General features: G+C 38.2%; 1 non-coding gene across 1 annotated transcript; it reads right to left on the reverse strand.

Annotated features, from left to right (window-relative positions):
• Nucleotides 1-15,602: 15,602 nt before the first annotated feature.
• LOC118492829 lies at nt 15,603-15,709 on the reverse strand. The gene has a single exon (XR_004894830.1). It is a non-coding gene; the product is annotated as a small nucleolar RNA R71 (small nucleolar RNA).
• Nucleotides 15,710-17,384: the final 1,675 nt, after the last annotated feature.

The following is a 17,384-nucleotide window of genomic DNA, read 5'->3' on the forward strand; positions in this document are numbered from 1 at the left end:
TTGGCGCTGCAAAAGAAGTCACATGTCTTCGCATACCCCCTACTTCATTCATGGTGATTATGCTACGTACAACATTCTATGGTAATGTTACATAACAACCAATCATCACGTGAACTTCCAGGTAAAGTCCTTAAATTTCTTTTGTTGAAATTTTGACTTTTTGCATTTAGTGAGTAGATTTTTGCATTTCTACTCCCCCTCGTGGTCGGGGCACCACGAAGATTTTCTTCCATGATAGCAAACACTCAATTGGTTTATTTCTTGGTAAATTCATATGTACGCATGCTTGTTTGTTGCGTATGTGGTTCGTTTGATTCGTGAAGACCATCAGGGGGCTTCACTCAAAATTGTTGTTTTATCAATGGATCAAATATTGTTTCGTTATGTTCGAGTTTTTGCATTGTGATTTGGATGGCTGGATTATTGCAAAGCGTTGACTCTTTGATATCGAGTCAATGAACTCGTTGAAACTCATTTCTTTTGTGTTACATTACATGGTTGTTCATTGCAACCATGTCGAAGTTCTATTGTCAACACATGCATTCATTGTTGGAATGTAACTAAACCAAGTTCAATTGTTTGAACTTGCTCATAATATATATTCGATTGAAGGTCTTATATGATGGGTTGAGGCCATCATATTCGAAATAATCCCAACAAGCACTTCATTTGTTTCGAACCATTATAGGCTTGTTTGGTCTTCGACTTCATTGAAACGTTTCCTTGATCACGATCACCTTGTGGTGATGTTCTCACAAATTTGAAGCTTGCGCTAATCTCATTGGTCACATCATGCACGGATTTAATTATTTAATTATTTAATTATTTATTTGTTTATTGATATTAAATCCGTTTGTTCGATTTATTATATTAAATCAGTCTTAATGCAATTGTGTGTTAAGATAATGGTACCCAAGTTCGTGTTAAATATTCCGGTGTACCTCTTAATGGTTCTTTCACCATCGAGCGAACATTTTGTGATATTTATTGCTTTTCATCTTCGCTCGAAAACATTGTTTATTTGTTTCGTTTTCAATCGAAAATCTTATGAGATTTGTTTGGAACGAACATTCAGATTACTTCGTTGAGCCCTCAATTGAATTCAAACACGGTGATACTTGTTCGGTCACCGCTATTATTGAATTGTTTCAATCACTACGACACCTTGTTTTGTCGGTATGAACTTGTAGCTTGGGCTAATCTAGAAACGAGCGTTTCGTGCAAAACACGGTGATACTTGTTCAGTCACCATTATTATTGAATTATTTCGATCACTACGGCACCTTGTGGTGTCGGTATAAACTTGTAGCTTGTGCTAATCACGATCATCTGCCTCATGCGAACTATATATGCCTTTCGTTTGACACATCATTTAAATAGTCCTAATGCAACTATGTATTAAGACGATGATACACCAGGTTCGGTTGTATTTCATTTCGGTGTATCCTTGCAATTCAACAATGTCAACACGTTGATTTTGTCTTATTCATTTATTGGTTCGACAGTTGACAAATCATTTCTTGATTCTATCTATTTGAGCTTGTTGATTCAAGTTTCAATCATACAACAACCAACACAAGTTTCCGTTGGTAGAAAATTCGATTGTTTCTAAAAATTGATTTGCATATTGTGGACGCTCATTTGGAATTCTATTGGTCGAAATTCCTCTTTTGTTGAACCCCGTAAACTTAGTTACATTGGTGATAGTATCACAACACTTCGTTCACTTGACATCGATTTCCGAAACAAACAAAGTTGAACCGTTGGGTTCTTAGTGATACAAAATGTCCTTACATTCACGTAATCTGAATAACTCTTGGTTTCGATTACACGGTTATTCACTTTGGTATTTTTCGGACTTACCTGCGAAACAACACAACTCTAAGGAGATAACATAGACTAAATTTCGAGGACGAAATTTCTGCAACAGGGGGAGAATGTGACAACCGGTAATTAACGCCTTCTAATTACGCGATTAATAAACATTTAAGGTGATAATATATAGTGTTTAAGGCACGAATTAGCTTAATTAGACTATTGGAATGCCTAGGAACGCTTATCAAACGTTACAGTGCGCGTTTGGTGATTTCTGGAGAAATCTGCGAAACAATACACAGTAACGAACTGAAACCGAACAAAATACTGGAAACACCGATAAATACTAAATGTTTATGATATATTTAGCTTCGTAATTAAATTTTAATAACCGCATTCGAAACCGGATCGAAAAACGGATTAAAACGACAAAAGACGCGTTTTACACGATTTAACGCAACCGACGAACGAACGCATCGAAACCGACTACCGGCGTACATTTTTACGTGTTTTCAACCTTAAATCTATACATTATTATATTTCACGAGACTCGGAAACGAAAACGGGCTTTAGGACTAGGATTGGACCACGTAGAAGACAAGGATCGCACTAATGGGCCTATGGCCCAACCCATTACATAAACCCTAGGTATAAATAGACAACCAAACCTTATCCTAACATTTTGAAAATCACAGAACCAAAACACGCACACCACCTGTCTGCACTCTCTTCTCCCTCAGTTCTTCACAACCCTAGCTCCCATTTCCTCTGCAAGGAAGATCAGACAAACCCAATCCGACACCACACTCACCTCTCAAAACTCTCCCCCCCATGCTCTCTCGTCGTGGCTGCCGGAGCCGTTTTCGGCCGATATCTGACGCCGACGGTTCCCGACAACCACACACCTTTACCCCTCTCGGCCCCCTACAACTCGCAACCAAGTCGGCTACCGACCGGCAACAAACCGGCCAGACAACACACCAACCACCTCGTTTTACAATGGCACACGGCAGAAGGAGAAGGAGATCGAAAGAGATAGAGATTGAGGCGACGGAAACGGAGCGGCGCCGCCGCTCACGGCGGCGACAGTGGTGCACGGTGACGGCGACGTCAGCCGTCTGCTGCGACGGGTCAGCGGTGGTCTTTATATTTTTTTTTTCGACGAACTTCACGGTAAAACCCTCGTTTCATTTTTTTTTACTTTTCTGAAGGTTGATGTTGATAAGGTTCTGTTGTTGCGAATGTTAAGGATCTACTGATGAGAATGATGATGATGGTGGGGCTGAACGACACTGGGGGTGGAGGTTATGTTTCGGTTTTTGGTTCCGGGTTAACCGAGTCAACGCATGGAGTGACTGGTCAAACCGGGTCGACTCAATTTGGGTGTCGCGGCTCAGTTAGTTTTGGTTCTTGGTTTGAGCCCCTCAGTTCAGATTCACGGGTGCGGGTCTCTCGGGTTGCAGGTTGTTAGTGCATGCATCTGTCGACTTCGTCTTGTATCGAGTCTTAGACTAGATAGGATAGATCAGGGCACGTTGTACGAGAAAATATGAAAGTTTAGGTTGTTTTAAGGCTGATTTCGCTTGAAAGTGAGATTCCGCTTGAAATGGTTTCAAGCGGAATCACAACCTTGTTATTCCGCTCCAATTGTTTCGCAAGTATTTCAAGCGGAATCATGTGGGTATAAATAGGTGTCCAAGCGAAATCATTGTAACAGTTTTCTGAATTCCATACCGAGGTGTTGCCGGTGTAAGATTTGATTGTAATCTGTGTTATATCAATGAAATCATTGTTTTAAGTGAAGAACAAGCTGTTTCTAACTTTGTTTCTTAGTTTCCGCCTCTGAAACAAAGTAAAACTCCTCTGAATGACTCGTTTGGGTCATCTACACGATCCTACAAGTGGTATCAGAGCTCAGGAGGAGGAGTTCTGCAGATTACAGCTAGATTTCATTGCATTTTCTATCTTCTACACCTTCTTTCATCATTTCAGCAAGATTTCACGGTAAAAAACGGTTCAATTTTTCACAGCTTGTGTAAAAGTGCAAATTAACAAACCCTTGAAAATTTCACTGTAAAATTCGGACTAAAAGTGATAGAAATGGACCTTCAATCAGATTCCGCGTGAACTTACCATTTGTGTTTCCGCTCGAATCTGAGATATTGATTGACTGATTCCGCTTTAATATACCTGATTTCGCTTCAAAAGTTATATGACGCTTGAAAAGTTCCAGTGAGACCAGTAATTCCGCTTCAAACAAGCACTTGGGTGATTTCGCTCCAAAGTATAGGTTGTTATTTCGCTTGAACAGGAAGATCAGATATTCCGCTTGAAATAGTACTGTTGGCATTTCGCTTGAAGTTGTTCTATTGGTTATTTCGCTTGAAAGGGAAACTTGGTATTCCGCTTGAACTTGACTGATTTTGAAAAACGTGATACCGAATCATGGACAACGATTTCTACAACGCGTTTGCTACTCCATCTACTCCGGCTGTCATTGCTCAGAATATGAACCTGGAAAACGAAACGGGAGCTACTCAAAAACCCCCGAAGCTAATGAGCATTGAGGAGTATTACGGATGGAAAGATAGATTCGAAAACTAGGTACAAGCTAATCATCTGAGATCATGGGAGTGTATTTTGAAGAGATATGTTCTACCTCGTACTGAACTGCAAACTGAAAAAAAGAAATCTCAGAGTTCAATGACAAAGAACGAGAAATGTATAGAGCTGAAAAAATGATGATCAGTCTACTTCAGCAAGCTATCAAAGAAGACATTTTCATATTGCTTTAGCACGACAATACTTCAAAATCAATTTGGGATGCTCTTAGAGTCAAGTTTGAGGGTAGTGAACACATGATTAAAAGCAAGAAGGCACTGCTCAAGAAAGAATTTGATCTTTTTACCAGTTTGCCTGGGGAAGATACAAAGAAGCTTATTGAAAGATACTGCCACTTGGTGCGATCCATGTCGATGCTAAGTATAACAAAAGATCGTGAAGAGTGGGTTGGCAAGCTAACTGATGCGTTACCGCAAAAGGAATGGGGTACTTACTTGATGATCCTAAAGAACACTGGGGTATATGATGGGTTGACGATTTCTCAGTTTATTGAGAAGATTTAGGGTCAGGATCTGGAACAGCAAAAGATAGCAAGAATGAATAGTCCGAGTGGTCAACAGGATGTGAAAATGTACTAGAAGGGCAGTGTTCCAGAAGTTGAAAGAAGCCCGAAAATCCAAACTGCGTTTAATGCTGGAGATTCATCGGAAAAAGTTGATCAATGTTCGAATAAAAGCAGTGGTTTCTCTTCATACCCAATCGTCAATCCATAAGATACAACATCAAGCTTTCATTCTCAGAGCACGAAAACTGGAAATGGTTATGTGATACAGTGCAACATTGCATTGAATCTTCCAGATGGTCAAAGCTTTTCTGAAGAGGTTGCGAAAGATCACATGGCTCTACTTGGTTCTGTACTGCTATCTTATGAAGGTTTAGTTGCAGGGAGGATCGGAAATCCTATGCTTACAAAGGAGGATTACGATCAGATAGACGCTGAAGAAATGGAACTAATGGACATCAAATGGTATCTAGCTAGTGTTCTAAAGAGAAGAGAAATTCAAGCTGATTACCGGAAGACATGACTTTCTTGATGCACATGTTTCTACTTTAGGTTTTGATAAATCTAAAGTTACTTGTTTTCGATGCAGGGAGAAAGGTCATTTCAAGAGGGAATGCAAGAATAGAGAAGCTAATGATGTGAAGAATCCATTCGGAAAAGATGACTACTACCGGAAAGCCATATATCAACAGGTTGGTCAACAGCAACAGCAAGAACCACAAGTGGCTCATGGTAGAAAAGTGATAGAGGATTCAAAAAGAGCATGTTTGGTAAATCAAGAAGATTTTAGCTGGAACAAATACATTTCATCCGACAGCAAAGCATGCTTAGTTAATCAAGATGATGAAAGGTTACCAGAAGGTTTTTGCTGGGATATGTTTGTGGATGATAAAGGAGAGTTTAAAGCTTTTATTGCGAAGATAGTGAGAGAACCAGATATGTTTACAGAATGGATGAAGTCTATTGGTGAAATTGTGAAGAATGAAGAAGAAAAATTTGTTTCATCTGATGAAAGCTCACTCAGTTCGGATGAAAGTTCAGAAAAGGCAGTTGTTTATGATCAAACACCATCTGATTCTAGTTTTTCTGATGATAGTTCCGACAAGTCAATAGAGTTTGATCAATCACCAACTGATGACAGCAGTGATGATGAAGAAGAAAAACATATTAACATTGCAAAATCTCATCTCTCTCCTGAAAGTTTTCATTTTTATTTTGCAGATCGCTTGGAGAAACTGAAGGAGAGACAAGCTGCAAAAGAACAAAAAGAAATGAAATCTGAAAGTGATGCTGAAAAAGATGAGACTGTTCATCATGAAGAAGTTAAAGTTGATGCTGAGGAGACTGTTGAAAAAGAGAAGGTGACTGAAGCAGAAAAGGTGGTTGAGATGGTGAAAACAGTCGAAGTAGAAAAGATTGTTGAGGTTATCAAGCCATGCCAAAAGTGTTTGGAGACTTGCAAAGAATGTGCAGCTAAAGACGAAAAGTTGGCTGAGTTTGAGAAGATAAAAGAGCAATTACTCTTCAATCTTAATATGTGAAGGAATCATATGATGTTTTAAACAGAACAGTAACTGGTCTTCAAAAGACTAATTCTGAGAGAGAAGACGCTTTGACAATGATGAACGCAACAATGATGACGAAGCAAAAAGCAATCAATCATTATATTGAAGAAAATGCTAAGCTGAAGCAAGAGTTGGAGTCTGAGAAAATTGAGAATGAGAGGATCAGACGTTTATTACAAAGTTATTCTAGTTCTGATTATCTAATTGATCGAATTTATCCGACTGTTGCAGGTTTCGAAGCATTCAGAGACGACAAGTCAAAGAAGAAAGATATTGGTAAGAAACCGACTGTTAGCTATAACAAGTGTCTGCCTCCAATCTGGGAAGGTTATTCTCCCAGAAAACCAAATGAGGAGCAAGTCGAAAAAGCAGTCAATATAAAGCTAAAAACCAATACAACTGATGATTTACCAGAAAACATTGACGTTACTTTTACATCGTCTAACACTGATCATGAGTCTGAGTTAATAAAAAAGGTGGTCGATCAGGTGTTGGATACTGATGAGGAGTCTGAGTCAAAGTCTGAGTCTGGAGGGTCAAGTACGTCAGTCAACAGTTCAAAACCGTTGGATAAAAGGGCTTACAGTAAAGAATTTTTGTTATCAAAATCAACTTGAATGATGAAACATTCGAAGTAGCATATACCTTGAATGATTCTGACAAGTTATATTCTGACAAAGACTTTCCAATAAGAAGTGTTCGTATTGACATGATCAAAAAGGTTTTCAAAATGATAGAAATTAATATTTCTGAAATAAAAGATTTAAATCTTACTGAAAAACCTAAAAAATACACTTCAAGAGTTCAACAACGGTTAAACAAGAAAAAGGGTTACAATTCTGGTTCTGGTTTTCAAAAGAAACCAAACCATAATGGTAGCTATAAAAAGAAAGGATTGGGTTTTACACCACCTGAAAATTATAAAAATGATAAAATTTCTAAAACAAACACAAAATTTGTTTCAGGTGGGAGTGCTGAAGAAGAACAGAAATAACCGTTCTGGAAACAATCAAACCAGGAGTTTCTTGATGAGATGAAAAGAAAACGAACTGAGTTTTTCACCGGAAAGTTACTCGAACCTGTTTCAAATGCAATGAAACTGGTCACATTGCCTCAGTTTGTTCTCAAATGACAAAACCAAAACAGGGAGTATCTGAAAAACTGAAAGGAAAAGTTGTCGATGTTGAACCACCAACTGAAGCATTTAAAATTTTTGAAAATTCGACTCATGAAGTTGGTGAGTGTTCAAAGAAAAATTTTTACAAAAAGAAAGCCAAGGACAACCAAGTGTGGATTGTCAAGAAGGGTGATGAGAAAGTCGGCGATGAATCTGATTCCACAAAATCAGTGGAGCCACAAATTGAGGTTAAAGAAGAAAAATCTGTGTCTTCAGAAGATGATGTTGAAATTCCATCTTTGAAGTTTGAAAATATTAAGCAAAAAGTTGGTAAAGTTGAGATCTCAAATCAATTCTTTTCTGATCAGAAGGAATTTGATGTTGAGAAAGCATTCAATGGGAATGTTAAGAAAATGTTTCGGAAAATGATTGATGGGAAAGTAAAAGGGGTTAAAGATTTCTATGCAACAAAGAAAGCAACTTATAACCCGACGGAACAAGAGCTGAAAACACCCAAGGTTGGTAAGACTTGGGTGGAAATTCTTTTCCCTTGAAACAATGGACTATGCCGGAGATCCCAAGTTTGTAATCGTGGATCAGGAAACGACATCATTCATGTTTAAATAGATTGTGTGAATGAATTTTCATGTGGTAAATTTTTACAGGTGAAGGACTATGCCGGAGCTTCCAGGTTGGTAAGTGCGAAGAAGGAATCAGCATCTTGATTGGTAAAATGGTTTGTGTAGAGATTTATTCCTACATGTGATTAAATGTTATGGATATTTTTACAAGAGGTACAGAGGTTGCATAATTGCAAATGGTAAATCAGGGACATTAAATTGTATTTGATTTACTACTAGTGATTAAAAATGAACAAGATGATGAACCAATCCCTACTAGTGATAAAATCAACTAAACTCATTTTCCGGAAAAATCATTTTGATTAAAACAAACTTAAGTGTTTTGAAATCTTAATGAGAAAATGGTTTGTTGAAAGGGGGAGTTCTGATTGTTTATGCCAAGTGGATGGCGTTTTGAAGCGATTTGATATCGGTTGTCAACTTACTGTGTAGTTTGTTTTTCAAAATTTGTTTCTACTAAGTGGGTCAAGAGCTAAATTTGTTTTCAAATTTCTTAATGTGTTTGCATTTTAGGGGGAGTAGAAAATTTCAGAAAATCCAAAAACATTAGAAAATTTGAAAAATCAAAAAATATGATTAAATTCAAAAATGAGTTTTGTTGTATAAAAGAGGAAATGATAGTACATCAGTGGACTGTCACAACATGCTAAAGAAATGGAAAGTTAAAATGTGGTAAACAATCTCACTGATGATGTGCCAGTAGGTTTTTGCACATTTAGTAAATTGTGACGAGATATAAACCTAAAAATTCAAACTTGCTTATTTCGTGGGGAACAACTTCTTGGATATATAGGTAACCCCTGAAATCTTGTTTGAAAGGTCCCTCTTTCTGAGATACTAGGTCTTTATACTCAGTGATATCTGGGGTATTATCCCGGGACTTCTGCTGAATGGAAATTCTGACCTAGTCCCCATATAATACTTTCCGCAAACGCTTGAAATATAGCGCCGCCTTCAGCAAAATGATGAAACAATAAAATTGATAATCATTGCTGTTGAAGAAAAGATCCTCTAAAGGGGAGACACCTAAAGTCGAACCGTCATCTCTCTGCTGAACGGAAGTTCTGACCTGAGCTCTCACGGTTTCGCACCTAACCCGTTTACAGATATCATCTGTGGTATACTCACCTGTAAGACTGAATATTGGGATCTGGATACGGGAGTATATTCAAGTAGTGGGACACGCGAATAAGTTTAAGTTCATTAAGACATTAATATCGTATCTCGAAACAGTTGAAATTTGTGTGAAAATTTAAGTGGTCCAATATACTGACAATCTAAGTGAATTGTTTAGAACTTAAAATGAAATCAAGCTTAACAGTGTTAGTGATTTGTCTCATAAACTGATATGATCCTCTTACACAAACTCCCAAAAATATTGTCTATAAATATTTCTTTACTACATTGCTTTATAATCAAAAATCCAAAAAGAGTTTAGTGAGTTTTAGCATAAATTTTTGAAAAATCCAAAAAGATTTTTGACAACAGATGTTGAAAAGCTGATTTTCAAAGTTCCAAGTGCTAGACATGATGACCATGTAGTGAGGGGGAGTCTATGTTTGAAATCAAATGTGTTAATCATTTTTACAAGTGGTTCATCAAGATTATGGAGTTAATTTTGAGAGGGAGTTTGAGTTAGTGCATATTTTTTGATATTAAATTGTCATGAAATTTACTTTGAGATAGAGATTGTGCAGATAACCTGAGCAGGACAAGAGCCAGGTTACGATCTTGGAATAGCATCAAAGAGTGTTTGGACATGAAAAGCCAGGTTGATCGATCCTGAGAAGCTTATGTTTAAAGAGCTAGGTTCCGATACCTGAAGACTCGAGGGACAGAGTTTGAGCCAGGCAACGATCTTGAACCTGTGAAAGCCAGATTGCGGTCCTGAAGCAGATGATGCTGATGAACTTAAGGAATGTCAGCTCATTGTTAGGGGGAGTCTGTTGATGCTGATTGAAAGAGTGAAGCCCAGAGACTGATAAAGACTGAAGTTGCAAAAGACTCGACACGTGAGACTCGTCAACATCTGAGGGGGAGTCTGTTAGTGCATGCATCTGTCGACTTCGTCTTGTATCGAGTCTTAGACTAGATAGGATAGATCAGGGCACGTTGTACGCGAAAATATGAAAGTTTAGGTTGTGTTAGGGCTGATTTCGCTTGAAAGTGAGATTCCGCTCCAATTGTTTCGCATGTATTTCAAGCGGAATCATGTGGGTATAAATAGGTGTCCAAGCGAACTCATTGTAACAGTTTTCTGAATTCCATACCGAGGTGCTGCCGGTGTGAGATTTGATTGTAATCAGTGTTATATCAATCAAATCAGTGTTTTAAGTGAAGAACAAGCTGTTTCTACCTTTGTTTCTTAGTTTCCGTCTCTGAAACAAAGTAAAACTCCTCTGAACGACTCGTTTGGGTCATCTACACGATCCTACACGGGTCAACAGGTCCAAGTCTTGGTTCGGGCCGTATTTCAATTTAAGTTATAGATCTGTTCGGTTGCGGGTGTAAGCGGGTCAGTTCAGCAAGTTCGGTTCAGTCACGAAGTGATTCGGGTTATTTCGGTTCGGTCAAACAGAGTCAACTCGGTCAAACCGAGTCAACTCAGTCAACAACGGTTAAACAGGTCAACGCCCGGTCAACACGAAGGACCCGGTAAAGTTTTAAGCGTAGCGAATTAGTTACGTTAGATTTTATATAGTTAAACGCGAAACCGAGCTCGACCGATACTTTTAGTGTTTATTTACGGTTTATTTTGTCGCAAATTTATTATATATTGTTTGAATCTATTGAATCATTATTGATTTTTGACAAAATACGACAATTTGAGTCGTCGGGATCATCCAAAAACAGAGGAACCTCTGTCTGTTTTTCGTTAAAAACCCGAATTATAAAACGTATATAAATTCTGACAACGACACTTATTGGATTTCGAATTCTTCTTATAAGATAAATATAAATATTTATTTATTTATTTATTTATTTCGGCGGCATTTACAAATTACAAACGAAGTTATGCCATTCGACAAATACTACTTACCTTTATTTCAAACCACTAATACTCGACCCTTATTATAGTATTTCAAAACGCGATTAAAAACTCGATTACTTATACAAAATAAATACGATTATTTATATTTATTTCAAAACACCAATAATTCGAAATACTAGAACATTTTCGTAAAATAAAAATGAAGTTTCTATTTATTTTAAACGTTGACTTTTCAAAATAGTTGAACACATTTATAAAATAAATATAAGGTTTATATTTATTTTAAAAGTTGATTTTAAACTTTCTTACGAACTAAATATAGTTGTTATATTTAGTTTAGTTGACTTAATTCTAAGTTTATATTTCAAACATCACGACTTAAAATATATGTATATATATATACACTTTTATTTCCATCTTACGATGACACGAACCGCTATCCACCTACGTATTTCTATTCACGACAACTAACACGACATCGCAAGTATATATTTATATTTAAATATATAAATATATATATCTTATAACACTCGAAAACTAAGCCGATTTCGTGACTTAGTTTTATCCCGATTATGAACGGGATTAAATAACCTTAGATTGGTTATTTCAAAATCAAAATGATAACACCTTCGTAGAGTCGTTTATTTACGACTCGGTAGAACTCGGACACGTAGTTTAGCTATGTCAGTTTAGTTAGAAACTTATAATTATTCCTTGATTAGGAATGCTTTAGTTGCACGCTAGCGAGTTCACATTCGTGGGATGACACTACGAAATCACACTAAGCTACCTTTGCACAGGAATGTCCAGGTGAGTTCATAACCCCCACTTTTTACTGTTTTACATTTTTATAAATGTTTTCGGGGGTGGAAAGACATGCAAGTTTTTGCAAAAGTAAATAATTTTTCGATGAACGAAAACTCATATTTCTCAACCATGTTGCGAATGGATTTCAAGGAACCTCGAATGGTTTACGAACAATTTATACAAACATATCGGTTTTACGAAACGTGCATAATTTTCTAATGGGTACGGGCGACAAAGTCGAGGTGATTCGACACAGTCGAGGGGATTCGACACAGTCGAGGTTATTCGACACAGTCGAGGTGATTCACACAGTCGAGGTGATTCGACACAGTCGAAGTGATTCACACAGTCGAGGTGATTCGACACTAAAAACCGTCTACACAGGTTGAGTACTGCATACGTTAATGTCCTCGCGAAACATTAACGATCAACCTGTTCATAGACGCTTTACATACCCATTTACAACATAAAACTTTCATATATTCATAAGATTCATTTGATGGAAACTCACAAATACATGAATTACAAACTTTGGTAACGTTTTTCAAGTTATACCTAAGTAAGAGGAAGCGCTGATCCTGCTTACAAAGGTTCGTTTGGGCTCGGCCCATTCTCTCTCGTGCAATGCACAAACACTCTCGTGGGCTAGACTCACAGTTTTCATATATCATGCCGAGCAAATGATTTTTCTATATTCTCTCAACAACTTTTAAACCGGTTATCAAAAAGATTTATTTTAAATGTTTTCAAAACAAACTATTAACTCGCTCAACTTTATGTTGATTTTTTGCATGTTCTTTCTCAGGTCACAATTTCATACTACGGAACAATTGGAATAGGAGAACCATGGGATTTCGAGTACTTAGCGAGCGTTCATTGTTTAGAAGTCTTAGCTTTTTTTGCTTCCACTGTGCAATGAAGATACTGGTCCAGTCACGCCAGCTCTGATATTTCGAGGTGTGACACATTTACTTTTCATTTATTCATTTAAGTTATTTTAATTCAGTCATTTCATTTCTGTTTATTTTTATATATTTATGTCTGTGTTCGCACGTCGAACCGCTTATTTATATTTATTTCTTTTTCTACATTTACTTTCCATTTATTTATTTACGTTTAGTTATTTAATTATTCATTTATGTCTAATTAATTATTTAAATTAACCGTTTACCCATATTATTACACTCATTTGTTTATTTATTTACTCCACGAAAATAAAATACAACTTTCTGATAAGATCATCACATTTTCTGATGAATTCCAATGAATTTATCAGATTTTCTGATGGATTCTGATAAACCCATTAGATTTTCTAAAAACAACAATTTTTATTTCTGATGCATTTACCAGATTTTCTGGTAATTCTGATGGATTTATCAGAAATTCTGATGGAACGGAAACTTTCATCAGATTTTATCAGATCTTATCAGATTTTCTGATAATTAAAAAAAAGTTTCATCAGATTTCTGATGATGTCATCAGAACTTCTGGTAAACAAACGAAAACAGCTCTTGGATGTAAAAGTAAATAAACCAGTAAATATTTTAATAGATTTGTTTAACTTGTAAATATATGTATAATATATATTAATATTGTTATTTATACTTATTTCTCATATTATTACTATGTTCTTTTTTCTGTATAATGCCTTCCTTTTTACGTGCAGGCTAATGTCCACGCCCCTGCACCCGCTAATGCTGAGATAGCCATCGAACCAGAGAATAACTTAAGAAGAAGTAGGCGGCTTTGTGAAAGATCGCTTGTTGTTGCACAAAGGATTGCGGCTGCAATCGACGAACCAGTGATACTTTCTGACAGCGAGAGTTCAGAGGACGACACAGGAAGCATTATGGCAGAGGACGACCAGCCTTTGAATGAGACCGGCCGTCCAGGAGGAGAGGGCTTGCTACCGAGTATCGCCCGACCTACGATAGCAGCACCGAGTTTTGAAATTAAATCTAGTATTATTAACATGTTGCAAAATTCTGTACAGTTTGATGGGAAGGATCACGAAGATCCAGGTCGGCACATCGCATCATTTCTCGAAGTGTGCTCGACTTTTAAAATTAGAGACGTTTCTGAAGACGCAATTCGATTGCGACTCTTTCGATTCTCTTTGCGAGACAACGCCCGATCATGGCTTTTGTGTAAGGACTTGCAAAAATGTCCCAAAACGACTCGTAAGTGAAAACCCGGACCCCTGAAACCCTAATGTGCATAAAAAACCAAGAAAACGTGGATTTTTGATTTCAGGCGGGCCGCGTAAAACGTAAGATTCGGCTTACGCGGGCCGCGTCAACTTAAATTTGACCGGATAAGCGTGCCGGGCCACGTGTTGCACACATGGCAGCCCTAATCGTGACACACAAGCCCTACACGTAGACTAGGGGCCCTCGCGGGCCGCGTAAGATTCAAGTGTGGGTTTACGCGGACCGCGTAAAACCCAAAAACTAGCTATAAATTGATCAGTTCATGGGCTTTGCATCTGTGAACGTAAAACTTTCTAAAACACGAAAGAAACTGCTCAAAATCACACTTTCACATAGGGAAACGCTGCTACGAATACAGGGTATTAACTCGATCACTGCTACGATACAATGTTCGTTTGATTGAAACCAATCTGATGGATGTTTATGTGTTGCCCGAATACGGGCTATACTTTGTCATTCGTCGTGAGGGTTTTGATTTCGTGAGCTTATCGTAAATGTTGTATTAAGTTACTGACCTAGTTTCGTGTGCATTGTTGTTTAAATTAGGTTATCAGGCTTATTAGTAGGCTAAACTCTGCCCAACTAAACTTGCAATGTGAGTCATTCTCTTTTTATCAACTGTTTTACTAAACCTTAAATTATTCTCAAAAGTTATAATTACAGGGATTAAGTCATGGTTATCTTGAATCACTGGCTAGTGGGGTATTGTGCACATTACTAATTTCTCACGGTTGGTTTCACCAACCTAACAGTGATAATCATCACTACTTGGGTGAAAGGACCCAATAGTGGTATGACCATCATCATCAGGGTGTGACACGGCGCCGGATAAAAATAAGATAGTAGCCATTGTAATCGCTCTTATGCTGTAATTTATAACTATGTGTCGTTTTATTAAAATTGAGTGACTCGCCAGTATTTCCCCGCTGATAAAATATTTTTTAAACATGTTTCAGGTGACTTACTGTGAATCAAGGAAAAGTGCTACAGAGCACTAACAAAGCTTGAAGTGGTGGCTCAGTAAAATAAATAAACATGTTTTGTGAAACAAGGGATTTCCTTATGAAATTCCCTTTATTGTAAATTATGGGGTTTGTCCCAAATTATGAAATAAAATAATTGGGCATTTTCAAATTTTAAAAGATCCTGTTAAAACTTCCGCTGTCAACCCAAATAACAAATACCACGGGTTTCTGTCTCGCGGCTCCTGGACCGGGTCACACCGGGACAGGGGCCGTGACATTTTGTCACTTCCAGCAGGGTCCATCACGACTTGGAACGAGATGGCAGATCTTTTTATGCAAAAATATTTTCCGCTGGAAAAGACAGCTAAGCTTAAAAACCGTATTATGACATTCAAACAGGATGAAGGAGAATCTCTACACGCAGCTTGGGAGAGGTTCAAAGATCTTCTGATCAACGTTCCACATCATGGGTTGTCCAAAAGGCAACTTGTGTTGAACTTCTACCAAGGACTCAACTACGACTCACAAGAATGTTTAGATGTATATGCAGGAGGCGATCTTGGAACAAAAATACCCAACGAAGCCTATGCAATCATAGAAAAAGCTACCTTGAAGTCGAGTTCTCGTCACGGTGGAGTGTGAAATAAAGCATCATCTATTCTTGGAGTTCATCAAGTGTATACATATACGGCTCTTGTAGCACAGATTGGAGCTTTGGCAGCAAGATTTGATCAAGCTCAGAACGTTTCGCAGGTACAATCATCATGTGAGCTGTGTGGAGTGTCACACGAGCCAGGTACTTGTGAGCAGGGTGTTATTTTTACAGGACACGAAGAGCTGGACTATTTGGGCAATCAAATTAGGCCCCAAAATAACCCCTATAGCAACACGTACAATCGGGGATGGAGGAATCACCCAAACTTCGGGTGGAAAGCCAATTCCAATAACCAAAACCCACTCGGATATGCTCAACGAGCTCCCACGCCACAACAGCCTCAAGGGCAATCCTTTAAGCCCCAGGGACAATCTTTTCAGCCATCAGGGCAAACCTTTCAACCACGTTACAATAATTTAGGTTCAGGAAGCACTTCCCAGCCACAAGCCTCTCAAAGAAACTCAAAACTCGAGGAGATGGTGGCGCAACTGTTAAACAACTCCAACAATGCCAACCAAATATCTGAGAAAAGATACCAGCAGCATGAGGAGCGTTTCATGGCGCAAGAGGGGGAAATGCGGAGCCAAAATGCTTCAATAAAAACCTTTGAGAATCTAGTCGGCCAGTTGGCCAAGATGTTGTCTGAAAGACCACAAGGCTGTCTTCCAGGTAACACAGAACCAAACCCGAGAGGGCACGTTAATGCAGTACTGACGAGGAGTGGTAAAACAACAGGACCTGACAAATCGGACTCACCACCGATCACTGAGACGGTCCAAACTAACGCTTCGGACTAGGTGCACGCTAGGCGAGTCCCAACAAGTATAACACAGTTCCAGGAGCCAGTTAAAGATTTCATTCCTCCTATCCCATATCCGAGCAGACTGAAGAAACAAAAGGACAATGAACAACATGGTAAGTTTTTAGAGATGTTTAAACAATTACACATAAACATACCATTTGTTGAAGCGTTGGCTCAAATGCCTAAATACGCAAGGTTCTTGAAAGACATCCTCACAAACAAGCAGAAACTAGAAAGCTTGTCTTGTGTGTTGATGAATGAAATCTATTCAGCCCTTCTCCAAAACCGTCTACCTGAAAAGATGGGAGATCCGGGCAGTTTCACTCTTCCCTGTCTCATTGGCAGCATGTCTGTCAGTCACGCATTAGCTGATTTAGGAGCTAGCATAAACCTTATGCCATATAAGGTCTTTGCTACATTAGATCTGGGTGAACCTTCGCCCACTAGAATGAGCATTCGACTCGCAGATCATTCAATCAAGTATCCGTGTGGATTCGTTGAAAACATGCTTGTTAAAATCGATAAATTTGTTTTCCCTGTGGATTTTGTTATCCTTGACATGGACGAAGACTCAAAAGTGCCATTAATACTTGGACGCCCGTTCCTCAATACTGCGAGGACGATTGTTGATGTGGCAGCTGGCCAAATCACGCTCCGAGTAAATGACGAGCACGTGACTTTTGATATTAAA

The sequence above is a fragment of the Helianthus annuus genome, chromosome 5 (genome assembly GCF_002127325.2).
Source record: "Helianthus annuus cultivar XRQ/B chromosome 5, HanXRQr2.0-SUNRISE, whole genome shotgun sequence".
Lineage (NCBI taxonomy): Eukaryota > Viridiplantae > Streptophyta > Magnoliopsida > Asterales > Asteraceae > Helianthus > Helianthus annuus.